At 46.4% G+C, this 20717-nt stretch overlaps 1 pseudogene; it reads right to left on the minus strand.

Annotated features, from left to right (window-relative positions):
- Positions 1-6631: 6631 nt before the first annotated feature.
- LOC134984412 (zinc finger protein 260-like) overlaps positions 6632-20717 on the minus strand; it is a 148302-nt pseudogene continuing 134216 nt past the window's right edge.

Genomic DNA, 20717 nt, shown 5'->3' on the forward strand with positions numbered 1-20717 from the left:
CTTGTCCAATTCTGGACCGAAAAGCGTATCACCCCGCAAAGGGAATAGCTTGCACTGCATTTTTAGTGTCAGAATCTCCCTGCCATTCCCTAAGCCATAAAATTCTCCTTGGCGATATGGCCGATGCAGAGATGTGCAGTGGCAATTCTACTAGCATCCTTAGATGCCTGACATAAATATGAAGCCGATTCTCGAATGTGTTCTGCCAGATGCGTAATCTCTTCCAAGCTATTTTCCTCCTCAATAGCTTGTATAATACGACTGGCCCATGCTCCCATGGCCTTGTTAACCCAAGCACAGATGAGGGTAGGCCTCTGTGCTGCACCTGCTGCTACAAAAATCGACTTTAAAGCTGTGTCAACATTACGATCTGAAATATCCTTTAAAGTCATTACATTAGGTATTGGCAAAATTGTCTTTTTTGATAATCTTCCTAGGGTACGTTACCTGAAATCGTTTTCGGGAATTGAAAACGTTTATCAGGTTGTTTCCATGCCTCCTCCATTTGAGTTTGGAGAGATTTAGGAATGGGAAACACTGCTGAACGTGGTTTCTGGGATTCGAATAAATCGAATTCCTCAGGTTCCTTAATCTCTTCTCCCTTAAAGTCCAGGACGTCTTTAACTGCATCAATTAAGGAGTCAATACCTGAGATTGCCGAATCCTCTTCCGTAGAGTCGGTGTCCAGGTTAGATTGAATTCATTCACCTTCCTCCGTATCTATAATAATACCATCCTCTTCCTCTGTTACCTGAACCACAGGAAGGGGTCTTTTAACTGCCCTGCGCACATTTGTGTCTGCTTGTGCGGGTGGCATTAATTTAATGAGGAACTCTTCCATCGTTTTTGAGAATCCCGCAGCCCACTCTGATTGTTGTTTGCGTGATTCCGCCATTTCCTTGGATATTCTTTCCGTAAGAATATCCTTCTTATAACATTTCGTACACACGTAATAGGTCCTTGATGTCTTGGTTGCTGCCTTAGACATGATTAACCCTTTAGTTGACAATTAAACAAAGCTTTCACCCTGTATTCAGGAAAAGAAAGCTTGTAATATATGACGGGAGTGAAGTGTTTGGAACCGGCTGTAATAATTTGTCTTTTTTTTGTTTAAGATATGCAAATAAAAAAACTTATCTTACAAATAAAAATAAAATAAAACAATAAAAATAATTAATAATCAAAATTTAAAACACCAGTCGGTTAGCAGCCCTCACAAGCCCAGCTGTCAATCAGCTATGATGAAAGGGTTGTCCACGTACTCCCAGAATTTTCCTCAGGATTTTTGATCAGAAGTCCCTTGAAAATATAAGTAATAATGAGTTATTGTTTTTTTTTCAGGAGATCCTCAGTATTCATGCTATATAATCTTTCCACCAGCAGGGGGAGCCTAACTGAACTTCAGAAGTCCCTTGAAAATATTCCTCATTTGATAAAGCATAAGAGGGGGAGGGCTGCTCCCTGCCCCTCAGTTTTGGCGCCTGTACTGTATTTTAAAATGGCCGCCGTCTAATAATTTAGTGTCTATCATCTAAATGCCTGCGCTGCCTCTGCACTCTCCCACAAGAGAGCCGTACCATCTGTGTCCCCCTCACACGCTGTGACCCGCTTCTTTCTCCGGCTCCCTGTAACCGAGCCGCCAGTTCACCCCCGCGATGTGCCGTCGCGCCCCGTTCGTAGCGCACTCGGGACCCGGGCGCGCTGCACAAGCAATCTGCCCCAGCCATGCGATCCGAGTCTCCCTTCCGCGCGGGCACTTATGAAAGGGTCTGTCAGCGGCGCTGTCTCTGCTGTAGCACACGCGGGACTCGGGCGCGCTGTACCCGTATCTGTTAGCAGCGCGACCCGCTATCCCCACTGTCACTTCTGTTAGCGGCGCTATTTAAGCCGCATTATAAGTGGCGCTTTCTGTTAAAAATACATTTATGTAACCAATATGCAGGGACTTAAGATATATTACTGGCCCATTTATAATCAGTACTCACGTTTGAAGAACAGAGGATCTCCTGATGAGAGATGCGGATCCCTTCAGTAGGGATCTTTGTCTCTCAGATCAACATAAGATTTGTCCCCCTTTTCTTAGGTTGACGCAGCCTGTTGTGAAGATGTAATCTAGTCAGGAGCTATCTGCTCCTATGTGCTTCACCTCTAGCACAATTTTCAAAACTGAGGCATGAGGGGCTTGAAGGGGGAGGAGCCGGCTGTGCAGACAATGCAAATTTTTAAGATTGTGACACACCTCCGGATCGCAGACTTCACACCCCTAATGTCTAAATGGAACTCCAGTGTCCCCTAGAGGATGAAAGAGAAAGTAAAAACTTATCATAATGCTGATTCCATGGACCTGTGTAAGGCTATCCAGGATGCTGATGCAAAGGAGATCCAAGCTGGTGGTGAAGAAAACCTGCAGAGTTCCAGCTTAGATGTGGAAAGCTGTGGAGAGGTGGCTCTGTAGGAGAAGGTAGATCTGATGGCGGGTGACAAAGTGCCAGATGTGGCAGCTTCCAGGTACACATTGTGGATCTGGTGGTGGCTGTGGTCTCTCAGGGTCTGGTCTAGAATTGGCCATCAACCATTAATGATCAGGAATCATTGATGGTCTATACCTGATGATAACTAGTTTTACCATCAAAGGCAGAGAGCCAGGTAGTTACCCGCCATCGATAGTAGCTGTGAAGATACTGGGTTCCAAATCACTCAGGCACAGTGGTAGATGAAAAACCAACAGTGGTTTATTGAACAGAATGGGCTATAAACAGCTCAACACACCTCTGTAATCCAATTCCACATGACAATTCCCACCATAAACTCCTGACAGAGCATCACTTCTTAGTCAAGGAGCATAGAATCTCTCAGCTCTCTGGTTGCTCTACTTATACCCCCAGAAGCTTCATATTACATGGAGTGTGTGTGACTTCTTTGTCTAAGGATCTTACAGCATTGGAATACAATACATATTCTAATCAAGGTGATTACATCAGCCAGAGAGCAACCATGTCTGGTCAGCTCACTGTTGGACAATAGGGAGTAAACAAAAAGGGACAATGGTACCTTATATAACTCACCCTTTGAGTGTCCACTGTGGTGGTAGTAAACAATAGAAAACTAGGTCTAACATGAATACATTATCCAAAGGGTAACAGATTACATAACACAATTGCATATATTAACAATATTAAGGTTGATTTAAACACAATATTGGGTGAGCAGTAATGGACATGTTATGGAGAATGAGGAAACAGATGAATTTAATGTATAGGGATATGGGGATAAAAAGTACATATCTGACATAAGAAATGAGGCATAGCTATATTGTCACAGACCTCTAATTTCCTCACAGTAGCCATGGGCCAGATGTTATTTCCCATCAGTTACAGACTTCTGCGCTGCACCGAGATGATAGGCTGTCAGCCAGTAGCCCTGCACCGCTCCGGCTCTTACATATAGTGTGCTGTTCCGGCTGGGAATGGGATGCCCCATCCACCTCACTGACGATCATAATTCTTATCATATAGAACTAAAGAATACTTCGATATAGTGGGCAATATAAACTGCCAGACAACATTTGTGGTTTATGTAATCTCCTGCATTTGCGGTTGCCAATATGTCAGTAGAACAATACGCTCTCTAGGTTTTTAGAACATAGAAGATTAATTCTTAAAAAGTCAACTAAACACCGTGTACCTAGACATGTTTGCTCACTCCATGGAGGTGATTGTGGGGTTCTGTCCATACAGGGAGTTGAACATATAAAACAGACATTCCGAGGTGGGGATAGATATAACCTCCTCTGTAAGAGGGAAGCATACTGGATTTGTATGATAGATACTTTGTTCCCTCTAGGTCTCAACGAAAACATTTACACTGAATATGACGATGCACATGGCTAACTCAGATGGTCTCTGTCACAACGACGGATGATTCAGAAAAGATTTTTCTATTTAATTATTATTATCTGTAAATCTTAGGAACATCTATTTGAATATTTTCTCTCCTACTCTTTTGAATACAGTGGTTTGGTCCAATATGCTTTGGGTGGGTTTTTACTTGTTTCTTGGAGCTTTCTAATTAAATTAATGGTTATATTCCTTAGAGATTCCTTTTTATATTGAATATATGTTTTTAGAAAGTGGTGGGAATAACTTGAAACACGAAACCCCTTCAAAGGAATAGAGAGAATAAATATTCAAACTATATATAAAAAATAATCTCTAGAAAGCAAGACATATTTAATGTCAAACTAATAAAGTGACATATTAGGTATCTGTATGTCCATTAGAAATTCTATCTGTATATACATATATATGGGGATTAGTGTGTTCTTTGTTTTCCCACCACTATCTACTATAAGTACTAATTTTATTGTTTAAGCTTGATATTATCTGTATAGTTCTTTTTTCTTTTTAACAAAAGAGCACCTGTATTAATTACATCATGTGGATCAACTCTATACAAATTAAGCAACACCGAGCATTCACTCAGGTGTGCATATCACCACTCAAAAGCCAATTGGATACAAACGGTTTAAATACCCATTTACTTCTTCATTGGGCATTCATATCTCCTGAGAAAACCGCTGTTTGCCTGTGGTGGAGAAACGCGTTGAGGGTTGTAGCTACTGTCGGTCCATTGAAGGAGATTCATCCACTTAGTTTAACCCTGCTATAAACAATTTCATTGATCCTCACCGCTGTCACACGGGACGGAATGCTACCGCCCGCCCCTGTGGTGAGACACCGTCTGCAGACTGATCATCGGAGCTCGCGGCATCTCCCTCTGGTCCATCTGTTAGGGATACCTGCAGCCGCTTGTAGCTCACACTGCACTTTGCTATTGATGGGAACCAGCGGAGATTACCAACATTGGATGAGAACACTGACCTATAAGAGAGGATACTGAACTACTCAAATTATCCACTTTAATACCGTGGGATCCCTCTGGTATATACATAAATTGGAGGACTCCTTCACTCTATTATGTTAATTAATGGACCGCAGTACTGCACATATCAGCTGATTCAGCTGCATTTAAGTACAATCGATCTAATGTGAGTGATTACAGCTGAATATGTATACAGTTTATATACAATCAGAAATATTGTGGCTACATTTTATCTGGTTATTATTGGCATAACTGTTTTTATTGTGTTGAACTCTAATAAATATTAGAAATATTTTATTTATATACCATCTTTTATGTCTCTATTGAAACGTAAACAATCTATATCGTCTAAGGCATCCAGTTGCCGCATAGGAGCTGCTATCTAATAATCAATATATTTGGTGCTCATTTAATACATGTAACATTGCATTAGCGCCTGATTTAGCTAGGTAATTATATCTTGCATTTTGACATCTCACTGACGTGACAGGCTCAGCTGTCAGTGATGCAGCCCCACTGCGCCCACTCTCTCCGTACTCATACATACATGCCTTTCTGGGAGTGTCTCGTCCTGGTCAGTGATGCAGCCCCACTGCACCCACTCTCTCCGTACTCATACATACATGCCTTTCTGGGAGTGTCTCGTCCTGGCTGTCAGTGATGCAGCCCCACTGCGCCCACTCTCTCCGTACTCATACATACATGCCTTTCTGGGAGTGTCTCGTCCTGGTTGTCAGTGAGACAGTGTCTCTGGCACAGCTGTGTAATCATGATGTGAGTGTGTGTGCAGAGTAGTGAGTACTGCTAGCAGCAAGTCTCACAGCTTAACTGCAGTGAAGCAGTGTGGTGGGGGTGGGGAGAAGGGGGTTGCTACACCAATGAGTCAAGGAATGGAGTAGTTGGATGGGACTCACACAGCAGGTGGTGAAAAGCTTAAAAAGGAGGAGTGGGTGGACGGGGAAGGAACTAGTAGGTTTAGAAGGGATTAGTGAGGGTAAGGACTCTCAAGGGAAATTGGAGTGGGATCCCACAGGTTCCAAACGGGGTAAAGAGCAGCTTTTAGGAAGGAAATTGGTGAGCGAGTCCTTGTGGTTGACCCTTCTCTGCCTCATGCGGGGTGGATCCTTGGACTCTCCAGTTCCTCAGGAGGCTGTGGATTCTTTTTGCCCACTACCTGGTGGTTCTGTGGCTATCTCAGGCCACAAACCTCCCAGATGCCTGGCCTCCAGATAAACATGAAATGGTCATGGAGGTGGTCCTGGGCTCTGTGAAGGAGGAGGTGGAAAAAGCAAAGGAAAGTTGTGTCCCTTCTGAAGGGGCAATGGTGGACATTGTGAATGGTGAAGGGAAGGTTTTTGTGGGTGAAGAGTGAGTTATGCCATATATACCATAAGCATGGGTCCTCAGCCTATATGATGTGCCACCATTAATGTGGCTTCTTTCTTGTCCGGGCAAGCTTGATTTATGGGCTTTGTCATTTTTTTAAGCAGGATAAAGGCTGATTTTTTTTTATTTCTGCAGTAGACTAGAATAAGCCCAGACAGTCCCACTTCCATTATACCACCGGAATGTGACGGTCAGTGACCACCGTGCCATCACTTACCTGTATGCTTACACGTAACAGAATGATGGAACACTTACACGGTTTCTTTACATCTTCTGGGGTCCACTCCGAGATTAGACATTATGGCGTAATTACTCAGACGGGAATATAAAACAGAATAAAAAAATAAAAGCTATAATGCAATAATTAGATGCAATCAAAAGCTTTTATTATGAAATCATACAGGGGAGTATCCGCACCATATAGATGTAACATACAACAAACCACCGCAGATGGAACCCGGGTGACTCTAATGCACATGGTAATGTACAGGGTATATATGGATAGGATCTTGTATCAGAAAACACTCGGCACTCCTTATCAAGATGAGTGTCTGCAACAAGTTAGGCAAACTAGAAGAAGTGAAAACACGTTCCAATGGCCGCCATACTGTCATGCAGCAATACAGATTGTGCAAACTGGTATTAGACATTCACATTTACACAAAGCACAAGATACTAAATAAACAGCAGAAAAAAGACCTAAGCATTTGGGATGTATTATTTAGGAAGTAAATAGAGGTACATTAATGAAAAGCATGAGTAACAGTCATCAGTCTGCTTGTGAAGGTCTCTAGAGTGGAGGCCTCTTGGAATGTGCAAGGCAGTGAGTTCCATGGTCAAAGCTAAACGTTCAACCCATAAATGAATTACAGGAGATTCTTGGTACTGCTGGTAACAGTCCTTCATCTGTAGAAGCCAGCAAGCAGGGCAGTAAGGAGGCAGAAGCTGCTTCTAGTACCGTGGACCATGTAATGTTAGGCTGGGAAGGTCAGTTAGCCAATTATGAAATAGATTTGTCATCTTACAGGCAGCCAGTGAAGGGAGCAGAGAATGGGTGTTATGAGGCAGGAACGGGCTGGTTAGGTAACAGCTTGGCTGCTGCATTCTGTACTAGCTGCAAGCTCTGTTTTTCTTTTGCTGGGTGACCCAGGTAGATGGCATTGCAGTAGTCTATGAACTTCTGAGGGAATCAAGTGCTTGATTCTGGCTATGGTCCACAGATGGAAGAATGAGGATTTGTATGTGGCAGATACCCAATGTCAGTGTCAGCCACAAACCAGGACATCACAAAGATTCAGCACATGTTCAGTATTTTGCAATTCTGAACACCAAAGCATAAATCCAGATGGTTGGTAAAGCTGTAGTCTTGTCCTTTGCTGGTGAGCTTCTATTATGTTTCACAAAGACTGAATCACAGCCAACTGGCATCATCCACCCCTGGCGCTCAGCTAGACAACCATTTAGGATTGGTATTCGGTTCTCAGTACATGGAGCAAAAAGCAGGTCATCTGCATAGCAGTGGTAGACCAGGCCATGATGTCTGATTATATAACCCAGTGGTAGCATGTATATTTTATAAAGCTTAGGAGATAGGATTGACCCTTGAGGAACATTGCATGACAGTGATAATTATACTCCAGAAGATTTAAATGGTTCCGTATTTGGGTAATGTCTAATATGTTCAACAAGAGCGGATTTATTTCTCTCTCAGCATGAAAATGGCTTCTCACCTGTGAAATCGCTGATGTTTAACAAGAACTGATTTCCGTACAAAACATTTTCCACACTCGGAACAGGAATACGGCTTCTCACCTGTGTGACTTCTCTGATGTGTAACAAGAACTGATTTCTGTGCAAAACATTTCCCACACTCGGAACAGGAAAATTACTTCTCACCTGTGTGACTTCTCTCATGTCTAACAAGAACTGATTTCCGTACAAAACATTTTCCACACTCAGAACAGGAATACGGCTTCTCACCTGTGTGACTTCTCTGATGTGGAACAAGATCTGATTTCTGTGCAAAACATTTCCCACACTCGGAACAGGAAAATGACTTCTCACCTGTGTGTCTTCTCTCATGTTTAACAAGATGTGATTTCTGTGCAAAACATTGACCACACTCAGAACAGGAATACGGCTTTTCACCTGTGTGACTTCTCTGATGTGGAACAAGATATGATTTGTATGCAAAACATTTCCCACACTCAGAACAGGAGTACGGCTTCTCACCTGTGTGACTTCTCTGATGTGTAACAAGAGCTGATGTCTGTGCAAAACATTTCCCACACTCAGAACAGGAATATGGCTTCTCACCTGTGTGACTTCTCTGATGTTTAACAAGATGTGATGTCTGTGAGAAACATTTCCCACACTCAGAACAGGAATATGGCTTCTCACCTGTGTGACTTCTCTGATGTGTAACAAGAGCTGATGTGTGTGCGAAACATTTCCCACACTCAGAACAGGAATATGGCCTCTCACCTGTGTGACTTCTCTGATGTATAACAAGAGCTGATTTGTATGCAAAACAGTTCCCACACTCAGAACATGGAAATGGCCTCTCAGCTGGCTGATGGGTAATAGGCTTTGTGTTCTGTGTAATACATTTTGCATCTATAGAACAGGGAAACTCTATATCTACTGTCAGAGCTGTAACAGATGCACCAATTTTAGAGTGATCAGGAGAACATTTCCCAGGATCAGGGGGATAAGCTGATAGAGCTGGATGTATAATTCGGGTAATGGGGTTATCTCCTGGAGAATCCTGTATACTGCCATTATCTTTTATGTCACAATGCGGGGATAACATTAGATGTCCTTCTGAGATATTCCTGCTTGTGTGTCCATCTGCTGGAAATAAAATACATTATGGAAATATAAAAGCAGACAAGACCCAGGGTGTTACAGGATGCAATATATAATTCTATAACTGACATTTTTTACCTGTAATCATTGCTTTTATGTTTATTACAAAACAAGGATGCTTAGACTGGAACTTCGTCAACAATGAACACTCATGTGGGATTACTAGAGGTGACATAGACGCTCATGTGCGATTACTAGACGTGACACGGACGCTCACGTGGGATGACTAGATGGGACACGGACGCTCACGTGGGATGACTAGAGGTGACACAGACGCTCACGTGGGATGACTAGAGGTGACACAGACGCTCACGTGGGATGACTAGAGGTGACACGGTCGCTCGAGTGCGATTACTAGAAGTGAAACGGATGCTCGTGGGATGACTAGAGGTAACACGGACGCTCACGTGGGATTACTAGAAGTGACAAGGACGCTCACGTGGGATTACTAGAAGTGACAAGGACGCTCATGTGGGATTACTAGAGGTGACATGGACGCTCATGTGGGATTACCAGAGGTGACATGGATGCTCATGTGGGATTACCAGAGGTGACAGGGACGCTCATGTGGGATTACTAGAGGTGACAGGGACGCTCATGTGGGATTACTAGAGGTGACAGGGACGCTCATGTGGGATTACTAGAGGTGACATGACGCTCATGTGGGATTACTAGAGGTGACATGGACGCTCATGTGGGATTACTAGAGGTGACATGGACGCCCACGTGGGATTACTAGAGGTGACATGACGCTCATGTGGGATTACTATAGGTGACTTGGGCTTTGCAATAATAAAACAGCAAAGAACAGACAGTGCTGTCCTGTTTGCGCACTAATAAATAATATATAACCTTTATTAAGTACAGTAAAGTATGTAAGATAAATCAGTGATATATTAAACACAAAGGTAAATGTATAAAGGTGAATAATGTAATAAAAAAACAAGTGTATTTGTTGTTAAACATCGGCATGTATATTATATTGGGTGATAACTGATTCAGTGCTGGTAATCCTGTTCAGTAAGAATATATTTATATATTTCACCCATACGAGGACGGGCTAAATTACATTCAATAATATTGTGGCAGAGTTTCCTCCAGCGGTAATCTCAATGTAACATCATACTGCATGTATAAACACTTTATGGGGGGGATTCAGTTCATCGCAAAAACTCCCTAACCAATTAGCAGCAAAAAGTTATTAGTACTAATTCTCCATAGGTTTTACTGCAAGATTTTAATTCTGCGCACAAATGTCTGCGCATTGAGCGGTGTTAGGAGGAACTCTTTTAAAATAAGAGTTTACTTACCGATAATTATATTTCTCGTAGTCCGTAGTGGATGCTGGGAACTCCGTAAGGACCATGGGGAATAGCGGCTCCGCAGGAGACTGGGCACAAAAGTAAAGCTTTAGGACTACCTGGTGTGCACTGGCTCCTCCCCCCATGACCCTCCTCCAAGCCTCAGTTAGGATACTGTGCCCGGACGAGCGTACACAATAAGGAAGGATTTTGAATCCCGGGTAAGACTCATACCAGCCACACCAATCACACCATACAACCTGTGATCTGAACCCAGTTAACAGCATGATAACAGCGGAGCCTCTGAAAAGATGGCTCACAACAACAATAACCCGATTTTTGTAACAGCAACTATGTACAAGTATTGCAGACAATCCGCACTTGGGATGGGCGCCCAGCATCCACTACGGACTACGAGAAATAGAATTATCGGTAAGTAAATTCTTATTTTCTCTGACATCCTAGTGGATGCTGGGAACTCCGTAAGGACCATGGGGATTATACCAAAGCTCCCAAACGGGCGGGAGAGTGCGGATGACTCTGCAGCACCGAATGAGAGAACTCCAGGTCCTCCTCAGCCAGGGTATCAAATTTGTAGAATTTAGCAAACGTGTTTGCCCCTGACCAAGTAGCTGCTCGGCAAAGTTGTAAAGCCGAGACCCCTCGGGCAGCCGCCCAAGATGAGCCCACCTTCATTGTGGAATGGGCGTTTACAGATTTAGGCTGTGGCAGGCCTGCCACAGAATGTGCAAGCTGAATTGTACTACAAATCCAACGAGCAATAGTCTGCTTAGAAGCAGGAGCACCCAGCTTGTTGGGTGCATACAGGATAAACAGCGAGTCAGATTTTCTGACTCCAGCCGTCCTGAAAACATATATTTTCAGGGCCCTGACTACATCCAGCAACTTGGAGTCCTCCAAGTCCCTAGTAGCCGCAGGTACCACAATAGGCTGGTTCAGGTGAAACGCTGAAACAACCTTAGGGAGAAATTGAGGACGAGTCCTCAATTCTGCCCTGTCCGTATGAAAAATTAGGTAAGGGCTTTTATAGGATAAAGCCGCCAATTCTGACACACGCCTGGCCGAAGCCAGGGCCAACAGCATTACCACTTTCCATGTGAGATATTTTAGGTCCACAGTGGTGAGTGGTTCAAACCAATGTGATTTTAGGAACCCCAAAACTACATTGGAGATCCCAAGGTGCCACTGGAGGCACAAAAGGAGGCTGTATATGCAGTACCCCCTTAACAAACGTCTGAACTTCAGGAACTGAAGCCAGTTCTTTCTGGAAGAAAATGGACAGGGCCGAAATTTGAATCTTAATGGACCCTAATTTTAGGCCCATAGACAGTCCTGTTTGCAGGAAATGCAGGAAACGACCCAGTTGAAATTCCTCTGTAGGGGCCTTCCTGGCCTCGCACCACGCAACATATTTACGCCAAATACGGTGATAATGTTGTGCGGTTACATCCTTCCGGGCTTTGATCAGGGTAGGGATGACTTCATCCGGAATGCCTTTTTCCTTCAGGATCCGGCGTTCAGCCGCCATGCCGTCAAACGCAGCCGCTGTAAGTCTTGGAACAGACAGGGTCCTTGCTGGAGCAGGTCCCTTCTTAGAGGTAGAGGCCACGGGTCCTCTGTGAGCATCTCTTGAAGTTCCGGGTACCAAGTCCTTCTTGGCCAATCCGGAGCCACGAGTATAGTTCTTACTCCTCTCCGTCTTATAATTCTCAGTACCTTGGGTATGAGAAGCAGAGGAGGGAACACATACACTGACTGGTACACCCACGGTGTTACCAGAGCGTCCACAGCTATTACCTGAGGGTCCCTTGACCTGGCGCAATACCTGTCTAGTTTTTTGTTGAGGCGGGACGCCATCATGTCCACCTTTGGTTTTTCCCAACGGTTCACAATCATGTGGAAGACTTCTGGATGAAGTCCTCACTCTCCCGGGTGGAGGTCGTGCCTGCTGAGGAAGTCTACTTCCCAGTTGTCCACTCCCGGAATGAACACTGCTGACAGTGCTATCACATGATTTTCCGCCCAGCGAAGAATCCTTGCAGCTTCTATCATTGCCCTCCTGCTTCTTGTGCCGCCTTGTCTGTTTACGTGGGCGACTGCCGTGATGTTGTCTGACTGGATCAGCACCGGCTGACCTTGAAGCAGAGGTCTTGCTAGGCGTAGAGCATTGTAGATGGCCCTTAGCTCCAGGATATTTATGTGAAGTGATGTCTCCAGGCTTGACCACAAGCCCTGGAAATTTCTTCCCTGTGTGACTGCTCCCCAGCCTCTCAGGCTGGCATCCGTGGTCACCAGGACCCAGTCCTGAATGCCGAATCTGCGGCCCTCTAGAAGATGAGCACTCTGCAACCACCACAGGAGAGACACCCTTGTCTTTGGTGACAAGATTATCCGCTGATGCATCTGAAGATGCGACCCGGACCATTTGTCTAGCAGATCCCACTGGAAGGTGTCAGATTGTGTTTTGGCTGTGTCCCCGGAGGGGGCGCTAGTGGGTCAGTGGAGGTAGCTGGGAGAAAACGAGGAGGCTGGATAACGTTCCTGCGCATGAGCGCAATGATATTTATTAGCAGATGATATAAACAGAATGGCAGCAGAAATAATAATAACAAATGGAAATGTCAATCACACAGCGTAATAGCTGAAAGTCTATGGCAACAGGATGACAGATGACTGAAGAAATAATAACCGGTAATATGGTAAACAGGAGAACAGGTGCTTGTAAGGATGATTCTGGTTTGGAAACCAGTGCAGATTTAAAACATGAAACTTGGCAGTGAGATGTTGAATGGCAAACCTGGTAGCAGGGGCAGGAGTCTGACTATCCACAGTGCAGGTGGTGAAGCACTGACAGCAGCAAGCTGTATCACAGGTGGAGGAATGGAACACACCTGGAGTCAGTCTCAACTGCAAGGCTGAAGCACACAAGGTGGTGAAGAGTGTGAAGCCTGTTTGTAGATTGCAGGTATTGCTGGGCCTTGAAGTTCCACGGAGCTGTGCAGAGTAACCAGGAGTACAAGTCTTTAAGCAGAGAGCCAGGAACACGGAAGGAACAGGAACAGATCCTTTCACATGGGTCGCAGGAGTGACACAAAGTCCAGGATGCCTGCAGACTGATCCTGCAGTCTCTTATGTACCCCTTGGTGCACAGGGATTGGGTGAGTGAGGGAAAGTGGGTGCGGCCAAGCACCGGATTGGCCGCTGTATGCTGGCTGTTTGTAGACTGTCATGGCGGCGCCCACGCCGCGGCCTAGCGGGAACGCGGCGCGCTACACGCCCGCTGTCACAGGAGTGTTCCCAGGCCCGTGATGGCGTCCCATGGCAGAGACACAGACGACAGGCGACCGCAGGGAGCCAGGACGGAGTCCGCAGCGGCGGACGGATGTCAGCTTGGTGAGTCGATTCCTGACAGTACCCCCCCCTTTAAGGGTGGACACCGAACACCCACGTGGCTTGGATGGATGAGTGCTGTGGAAGACACGGACCAACCTGGGAGCATGAACATCTGATGAATTTACCCAACTTCTCTCCTCTGGGCCATAACCGGACCAATCGACCAGGTACTGGAGACGTCCATACCGGCAACGAGAGTCCATAATTTTGCCAATCTCGAATTCCACGCCCCGCTGAGTCCGAATTTTGGGGCCAACTGGAAGAGCACTCTGAAAACGGTTCAGGACTAGAGGTCTGAGGAGAGAAACATGAAAAGCGTTAGGTATTCGAAGAGAAGGTGGTAACTTCAGTTTGTAGGCCACAGGGTTGATGACTCTTTCGACAGGGAAAGGACCAATGAAACGGGGTGCAAACTTCATGGACGGAACCCTAAGACGGAGGTTACGGGTTGACAGCCAAACCTTGTCCCCAGGTTTCAGGTTAGGAACCGCACGTCTCTTGCGGTCGGCAAAGTACTTGTACCGGCTGGAGGCTTTTTTGAGAGACACATGAATTTTTCTCCAAATTGATGAGAACTGAGACAGAGCAGTAGTGGCAGCAGGAACATCCATATGAGGGAGTTCTTGGAAGTCTGGAACACGGGGATGTTGCCCATATACTGCGAAGAATGGTGTTGTTTCAGTAGCAGTATGATAGCGGAAGTTGTGGGCAAACTCGGCCCATGGGAGCAGATCGAACCAGTCATCCTGGGAAGATGAAACATACAATCTTAAAAACGTCTCAAGTTCTTGATTAACCCTCTCTGTCTGCCCATTCGTCTGAGGATGGTACGATGACGAAAACTTCAGCTTGACCTGCATGGCAGAACAGAGGGCCCTCCAAAACCTCGCTACAAACTGTACCCCCCGGTCGGATATTATTTCCGAGGGTAGACCATGTAAGCGGAAAATCTCCCGTAGGAAGATTTGGGCAAGTTTCGGGGCAGAAGGGAGACCCTGGAGAGGAACAAAATGAGCCATCTTGGTGAATCTGTCCACTACAACCCAGATGGTATTGTATCCTTGGGAAGGAGGAAGGTCGGTGATAAAATCCATGGACAGGTGTGACCAGGGACGACTAGGAACAGACAATGGTTGTAACTGACCTGCTGGAGACTGACGAGGAGTCTTATGCTGCACACACTTAGGACAGGATGCCACGAAATCCTTGATGTCAGCCTTCATCTTTGGCCACCAGTACGTCTCAGAGAGAAACTTGAAGGTCTTCAGGACACCAGGATGACCGGTGAACTTGGATTGATGAGCCCAAGATAGCAACTTGGGACGGAGTTCTGGGGAAACAAAAGTCTTACCAGGAGGAGGAGCTGGGGAGACTTGAGATGCAGCGAACACCACTGGACTCAGGATGGAATGAGGCACTGAGTCAGGCGTTTCCTCTTCGGATTCCATAGATCGGGATAAAGCGTCAGCTTTAACATTCTGCGAACCTGGGCGGAAATGAAGCTTAAAATTAAAACGTGAGAAAAACATAGCCCACCTGGACTGGCGAGGATTAAGGCACTGAGCTGCCTTTAAGTATAGCAGGTTTTTATGATCCGTGTAGATGTTGAACGGATGTTTGGCCCCTTCTAGGAGGTATCTCCATTCCTCGAGAGCCAGCTTGATCGCCAGTAGTTCTTGATCTCCAACGGAGTAGTTAGCTTCTGCAGGAAGGAATTTGCGAGAATAAAATCCACAAGGGTGGACTTTCCCATCGGTTCCCTTCTGGGAGAGAACAGCTCCAACCCCAACAGTAGAGGCGTCCACCTCCAACTCGAACGGTCTGTTTACATCTGGCTGAGACAGAACTGGAGCAGACATAAAGGCCAGCTTGATCTTCTGGAAGGCTGCTAAGGCTTCTTCTGACCAGTTGGAATGGTTGGCCCCTTTCCGAGTCAGGTTGGTAATAGGAGCAATGAGAGTGGAGAATCCCCGAATAAATTTCCTGTAATAGTTGGCAAAACCCAGGAACCGCTGGATAGACTTGAGAGAGTTTGGAATGGACCAATTGGCAATAGCTTCCAATTTTGTCGGGTCCATCTGAAGATCCGATCCGGAGATTATATAACCCAGGAAGGGTATAGAAGGAACTTCAAAGGTGCATTTAGATAGTTTACCGTAGAGCCGGTTCTCACGAAGACGTCGGAGGACTTCACGGACTTGTAGACGATGAGATGGAAGGTCTTGGGAGAAGATGAGGATATCATCCAAGTAAACAACGAGGTACTTATACAGGACATCACGAAAGATTTCGTTCACAAAGTGTTGGAACACTGCTGGAGCATTACTCAACCCAAATGGCATTACCAGGTATTCGTAATGGCCATCTCGAGTGTTAAAAGCTGTCTTCCACTCGTCACCACTCCGAATTCTGATGAGATTGTAGGCACCGCGGAGATCTAACTTGGTGAAGATGCGGGCTCCTTTAACTCTGTCAAATAATTCAGTAATGAGTGGTAATGGATAACTATTTTTGATGGTAATGTCATTGAGACCCCGGTAGTCAATGCATGGACGCAGTCCTCCATCCTTCTTTTTAACAAAGAAGAAACCTGCACCAGCGGGTGATGATGAAGGACGGATGAATCCCTTCTGTAGATTCTCCTTGATATATTCGCTCATCGCCTCAGTTTCAGGAACAGACAACGGGTAGGTGCGCCCCCTAGGTGGCTTCTGGCCAGGAAGGAGATCGATGGGACAATCCCATTCCCTATGGGGCGGTAGGACATCAGCGGCCTTCTCACTGAAGACATCTGAGAAATCTTGATAAGCTGCTGGGAGACTTGACTGTGTCTTTACTTCGGTAGACTTTAGGGGACACACTTGGGCTAAACAGGACTGATGGCAATGTGAACCCCATGAGGTAAGCTGCAACGTTGACCAGTCAAACTGTGGATTATGTAGCTGGAGCCAGGGCATGCCCAAGACGATCTCCTGGGTGGCTTGAGGGATGACTAAGAACTTAATCAGTTCAGAGTGTAGGAATCCAACTCCCAGGACCACTGGTGCAGTTTGATGAGAAATATTCCCCTTGGAGATTCGACTACCATCCACGGCGGTAATATAAACTGGACAGGAAAGTTCACATATAGGTAAACAGAACTTATTTACCGCAGCTTGGGTGATAAAGTTTCCAGCAGCTCCACAGTCCACTAATGCTGATGCGGACTGGAGCCCAACTGAAGTCTCTAACGTTACAGGAAGGATAAGGTCTTGACTAGAAGGAGCTTGACTAAAAGATCCCAACTTGACTCCTCCTTTACAAGTCAGGATCTGGCGTTTCCCGAACGCACTGTGCAGGAGTTAATCTGGTGGCCCGCAGCCGCACAGTACAGACAGAGTTTATCACGCATTCTTCTTGCCCGCTCTTCAGAAGTTAGGCGGGACCTATTTATCTGCATAGGCTCGTCAGAAGAAGGAGACTGGAACTGTACTGAAGGTATCATCCTTGATCTGCGTGGCTCACTCCGAGCGCGTTCATTATTGCGTTCGCGGATGCGAGAGTCCAACTTAATGCACAAGGAAATCAATTCAGGCAATTGTACAGGAAGGTCGCGGGTCGCCAGTTCATCTTTGATCCGATCCGAAAGTCCATGCCAGAAAGCTGCTACCAGGGCCTGATTATTCCACTGAATCTCTGCTGCCAACGTCTGGAACTGAATGACATATTGTCCCATACTACGGGTACCTTGACGAAGTTGAATCAGGTCAGCGGAAGCTGATGTTGCACGACCAGGCTCGTCAAAGATCCGTCTGAAGGTTGACACGAAGTCTGTGTAGTTGTTAATCAGAGGGTCAGCACGTTCCCATAGAGGAGACACCCAGCTCAGAGCAGATCCAGAAAGTAAGGAGATGATGTAGGCAACCTTGGATCTTGGCGTGGGGAAATTGTGTGGCAACAACTCAAACTGGATTTCGCATTGGTTGAGAAACCCGCGACATAACTTTGGACTGCCATCATACTTGCTTGGCACGGGCAGATGCAGACGTGACACTGGAGCTGATGCAGCCGGCATAGAGGAACTCACAGCACTGGCAGGTGCTGGAGTAACAGGAACAGTAGGAGTGAGTACACTAGGCAGGGATTGCTGTAGTGTATCTATCCGGGAGGACATCCCTTGCAGGAATTGAAACATCTGCTGCTGCGCAGCCTCTTGACCATCCAGACGGGAGACCAGATTTTGTAAGGCCTCTGACCCCACACTCCGTCCACCATCCGAGTCCATCGATCCTGGACTTACTGTCAGATTGTGTTTTGGCTGTGTCCCCGGAGGGGGCGCTAGTGGGTCAGTGGAGGTAGCTGGGAGAAAACGAGGAGGCTGGATAACGTTCCTGCGCATGAGCGCAATTATATTTATTAGCAGATGATATAAACAGAATGGCAGCAGAAATAATAATAACAAATGGAAATGTCAATCACACAGCGTAATAGCTGAAAGTCTATGGCAACAGGATGACAGATGACTGAAGAAATAATAACCGGTAATATGGTAAACAGGAGAACAGGTGCTTGTAAGGATGATTCTGGTTTGGAAACCAGTGCAGATTTAAAACATGAAACTTGGCAGTGAGATGTTGAATGGCAAACCTGGTAGCAGGGGCAGGAGTCTGACTATCCACAGTGCAGGTGGTGAAGCACTGACAGCAGCAAGCTGTATCACAGGTGGAGGAATGGAACACACCTGGAGTCAGTCTCAACTGCAAGGCTGAAGCACACAAGGTGGTGAAGAGTGTGAAGCCTGTTTGTAGATTGCAGGTATTGCTGGGCCTTGAAGTTCCACGGAGCTGTGCAGAGTAACCAGGAGTACAAGTCTTTAAGCAGAGAGCCAGGAACACGGAAGGAACAGGAACAGATCCTTTCACATGGGTCGCAGGAGTGACACAAAGTCCAGGATGCCTGCAGACTGATCCTGCAGTCTCTTATGTACCCCTTGGTGCACAGGGATTGGGTGAGTGAGGGAAAGTGGGTGCGGCCAAGCACCGGATTGGCCGCTGTATGCTGGCTGTTTGTAGACTGTCATGGCGGCGCCCACGCCGCGGCCTAGCGGGAACGCGGCGCGCTACACGCCCGCTGTCACAGGAGTGTTCCCAGGCCCGTGATGGCGTCCCATGGCAGAGACACAGACGACAGGCGACCGCAGGGAGCCAGGACGGAGTCCGCAGCGGCGGACGGATGTCAGCTTGGTGAGTCGATTCCTGACAGAAGGTTCTTGCGTGGAATCTGCCGAAAGGGATTGCTTCGTAGGAAGCCACCATTTTTCCCAGGACCCTTGTGCATTGATGCACTGAGACTTGGCCTGGTTTTAGGAGATTTCTGACTAGCTCGGATAACTCCCTGGCTTTCTCCTCCGGGAGAAACACCTTTTTCTGGACTGTGTCCAGGATCATCCCTAGGAATAGAAGGCGTGTCGTCGGGATCAGCTGCGATTTTGGAATATTGAGAATCCAACCGTGCTGCCGCAACACTATCTGAGATAGTGCTACCCCGACTTCCAACTGTTCCCTGGATCTTGCCCTTATCAGGAGATCATCCAAGTAAGCGATAACTAAAACTCCCTTCCTTCGAAGGAGTATCATCATTTCGGCCATTACCTTGGTAAAGACCTGGGGTGCCGTGGACAAGCCAAACGGCAGCGTCTGAAACTGATAGTGACAATTCTGTATCACAAACCTGAGGTACCCTTGGTGAGAAGGGTAAATTGGGACATGTAGGTAAGCATCTTTGATGTCCAGAGACACCATATAATCCCCTTCTTCCAGGTTTGCAATCACTGCTCTGAGTGACTCCATCTTGAATTTGAACCTCTGTATGTAAGTGTTCAAGGATTTTAGATTTAAAATTGGTCTCACCGAGCCGTCCGGCTTCGGTACCACAAAGAGTGTGGAATAATACCCCTTTCCCTGTTGCAGGAGGGGTACCTTGATTATCACCTGCTGGGAATACAGCTTGTGAATGGCTTGCAATACTGCCTCCTGGTCTGAGGGAGACGTCGGTAAGGCAGACTTTAGGAAACGGCGAGGGGGAGACGTCTCGAATTCCAATTTGTACCCCTGAGATACCCCCTGAAGGATCCAGGGGTCCACTTGCGAGTGGGCCCACTGTGCGCTGAACTTCTTGAGACGGGCCCCCACCGTGCCTGAGTCCGCTTGTAAAGCCCCAGCGTCATGCTGAGGACTTTGCGGAGGCGGGAGAGGGCTTCTGTTCCTGGGAACTGGCTGTGTGCTGCAGCCTTTTTCCTCTCCCTCTGCCACGATGCAGAAATGAGGAGCATTTTGCCCGCTTGCCCTTATGGGGCCGAAAGGACTGCGCCTGATAATACGGCGTCTTCTTATGTTGAGAGGCTACCTGGGGTAAAAATGTGGATTTTCCAGCAGTTGCCGTGGCTACCAGGTCTGATAGACCTACCCCAAATAACTCCTCCCCCTTATAAGGCAATACTTCTATGTGCCTTTTGGAATCCGCATCACCTGACCACTGCTGCATCCATAACCCTCTTCTTGCAGAAATGGACAGCGCACTTACTCTTGATGCCAGTCGGCAAATATCCCTCTGCGCATCACGCATATATAAAAATGCATCTTTTAAATGCTCTATAGTCAATAATATACTGTCCCTATCTAGGGTATCAATATTTTCAGTCAGGGAATCCGACCAAGCCACCCCAGCACTGCACATCCAGGCTGAGGCGATTGCTGGTCGCAGTATAACACCCGTGTGAGTGTATATACATTTTAGGATATTTTCCTGCTTTCTGTCGGCAGGTTCCTTTAGGGCGGCCGTATCAGGAGAGGGTAGAGCTACCTGTTTTGATAAGCGTGTGAGTGCTTT

The sequence above is a fragment of the Pseudophryne corroboree genome, assembly GCF_028390025.1.
Source record: "Pseudophryne corroboree isolate aPseCor3 chromosome 3 unlocalized genomic scaffold, aPseCor3.hap2 SUPER_3_unloc_51, whole genome shotgun sequence".
In the NCBI taxonomy this organism is placed as follows: Eukaryota; Metazoa; Chordata; class Amphibia; order Anura; family Myobatrachidae; genus Pseudophryne; species Pseudophryne corroboree.